Here is a 3,051-nt window from a genome sequence, read left to right as displayed (position 1 = left end):
GTGCCCTGCCGCAGTGCCCTGTGCCGGGCCGCCTGCGCCCGCGGTGAGGGGGGGCGCGCGGGGGATGGGTCGGGGCACCGTTGGGCCTCGGGGTGGTCTGTTGCGACTGGGTGCCGCGCACCCTCCCCGTGGCGTTGGCAGCAAGCGTGAATCGCGTTGGCGACACGTAGGGGTGCACGTGGGTGCCGGTGGAATTGTATTTGTATTCTCTTTGTGAGGCCTCAGGTGGGGTCCTTTTTAAATCTGTTTGATATTGCCCTTTTCTAATAAAATGTTACAAAAAAAAAAAAAGGGTGCAGGTGGACCCCCCGAGTGTGGCGGTGCACCCCTGCAGAAAGGTGCTGCTGACACCCCTGGCGGCACCACCACTGCTGGCAGCGTCTGCAGGTGGTCCATGATCACAACACCGCTGGCAGCGTCTGTGGGTGGTCCATTATCACCGACGCTGCTGGTGGTACCACCACCGACACCGCTGGCAGTGTCTGCGGGTGGTTCATAACACTGCTGCCGACACCACTGGCAGTGTCTGCGGGCGGTCCATGATCACCGACACTGCCAGGTGGCATTTGCATTTGCCACCGCCTGTGGGAGCTCACCACATGGCGTTTCTGACCCAGAGATTTCCAAAGGGAAACCCGCCCCTGTGGTCTGTCAGAGTTGTTATATAACAACGGTGGAAAATACGGTTATTTTCCTGTAGTCCAATAAAAGGTGAAAATGAAGAGCAGGCATTTCAGCGAGGTCTCCAGCCTGTCCAGCGGAAGTCTAAAAGGGTCAGGCCCCGCTGCCGTAGGTGAAGCATTTTGGCCATGGAAAAAAACTCGTTATTTTTCTGTAGTCAAGTAAAAAAAGTGAAAATGAAGAGCGGACGGTTTCAGAGGGGCCTCCAGCCTGTCCAGTGGAACAGGCCCTGCTGTCGCAGGTGAAGCGTTTTGGGAGGTGCTGTGAAACAACAAAAATGCAGCAGCAGGAAATATTCAGAGGACCAAGAGAAGCAAGTGGATAATAAAATGCCCTTCCGAAACAGACTCTGTTGGTGTAACGTGCTGCACGTAACACCAGCAGAGCTTCCCTAGGCCTGAAGAAGGGCCTTTGTGCTCAAAAGCTTCCAAAGAACATTTTTCCACCTATTTATATTGCACCTGCCCAAAGAACCTTGTCTGCCCATGTCCTTAGATTGACACAGCGACTGCCAACAGCCCTACTTCCAAAACAGAAATGCGCACAAATAACCAAGGGCAAGGGTTTAAAACGAAAAAACAGGAAAAGGAGAGAATTGGAAAGGGAAGGCGGTTGTTGCAAGGCTTCCCTGTAAATGGCTTATATGCATATAGGGACCACAATAAATTGTTAAAGGACTTTCTGAGTGTTATGTGGCAAGCCACTACATATTACACCCTGTTTAAAAGGATTTTTTTTAATATAAATTTTGGCAAGATTGTATCATGAGTTAAATCCTATAGATATCCATTAAGTATACTTGTAATGTGACTGAGTGGTTAACATTGAAACTTTTTGAATCTGCAGGAGCAGCAGTTTTTGTTCAGTAATTAAATTTAATTATCCGTATTATGCCTGACAATCTTAGATGTGGGAAGACTGCCAGCTCCTGTGATTTCTAGTTTGATGTTGTTTTGCATAGCACAGTGCTATGATGTACACAATAGATTATCTTCAGTTGACCTTTTATTAGTGTGTGCATGTGCGTGTGTGTGTGGGGGGGGTTAATCGACTAATTTCTTTGCAGCAACATATTAACAATACTAGGTGATTAACATAGTAGATACAACAGGTTCAGGACAAAAAAAATAATGATTTTTCAGTTGAGTTTCTCACCCTGCCTATAGAAGTGTTTTCTAAATTGTTTGCCTAAATTCCGTACATTTCAGAACAACTCTTTTTTATATTTTTGGCCAGCTAATGAGATGGAGGCTCAGTAGATACATATTTGTTGCCTAACATGTTGGGCAAGGTTATGCTTGGCATTCCCTGGGAGGTCTGGTGGCTGTAGAGATGTATGATGCAACTGCTTATGGACCCCCAGAGAGTAAGAGTCACATTACAGTCTCAAAACCAAATGTTGTCCTCTCTCATGTCAGATTCCCTTCTTCCTGACTTCAGTGTAAATTGTGCTATAGATCAATGTCAGTATGTGCCTGTATGTAATTGTTCTAGGTAATTCAGGAGGAAGGCAGACATTTGTTTTTATTCCTGACTCAACATGCTGTGCTGAGCAAACATATTTCATGCACTAGGAGAGCTTGTCTGCATAAATCATGCATACAGATATTTTTAAATGGTATCCTGTGCCTACTCAAAAGTTAGTGTAATCTAGGTCTGGATGTTAGGTAAGGATGGCTTAACATGCAAAGCCTATATAAACCTTGAAGTGACATTTCACTTTTCAAAGAATTTGCCTTCCAATCTGTTGCTGAAAGATTAGCTTCATTATATTTGTTCGGCCATCAGTTATAATACCGAGTTCAACGGTAGTTGTTGCCATGTCACTGTAAGCATGACTGGCCTCAGTGACTAAATAACTTACAAGGATCACTGTTAACAAGACAGATTGCATTGAATTGGTTCCTAGGAAACCTATGAAAGTCACTTAACTTGTCAAGATATGTATAGCATAAATATAATCCACCTACACTGCTGTGTGTGTAATGATTCAATGTTAATAATGGCATTAGGAACAAATGGATACAGAGGAAAAACATAGCTGAGACCCAAAGAAAAAACTGCTTATGCTGAGGTTACCTGGAATGCCAATAAAATTAAAACAATTCATGCTTGGGTATATTTTCTGATTTCTGCCCTGTTTTTTCCAACATTTCAGATGATTAAGTCCAGCAGAATGCATGTGACACCTTCCTTTAGCATGAATTAGATTTGAAAACTTTCCAATTTTGGAGAAGTGTCTTTTTTCCAAATGTGTATGCTTATGTGCATATTGTTAATATGGGGAAAGGGCTCTAGGCAAGCCTGCCAGCAGTAAGTGGGTTATTGGCTGGTAACAACATCTGTGGGAGCAATTCCTGGAAAGAATAC

General features: G+C 44.3%; 1 protein-coding gene across 1 annotated transcript in view; it reads left to right on the top strand.

The window, feature by feature from the left end:
* Positions 1-6: 6 nt before the first annotated feature.
* Positions 7-3,051, top strand: part of DIS3L (DIS3 like exosome 3'-5' exoribonuclease) — a 44,297-nt gene continuing 41,252 nt past the window's right edge. Inside the window, exon 1 of the mRNA XM_019503958.1 lies at positions 7-43. The gene's annotated coding sequence lies outside the window, so the exon portion shown is untranslated. The remainder of the gene's footprint in view (positions 44-3,051) is intronic.

This window comes from Gavialis gangeticus, unplaced genomic scaffold (genome assembly GCF_001723915.1).
Source record: "Gavialis gangeticus isolate Ggan-Ray unplaced genomic scaffold, GavGan_comp1, whole genome shotgun sequence".
NCBI lineage: Eukaryota > Metazoa > Chordata > Crocodylia > Gavialidae > Gavialis > Gavialis gangeticus.
Note: the sequence above shows the minus strand (reverse complement) of the source record. Positions and strands in the feature narration are given on the sequence as shown.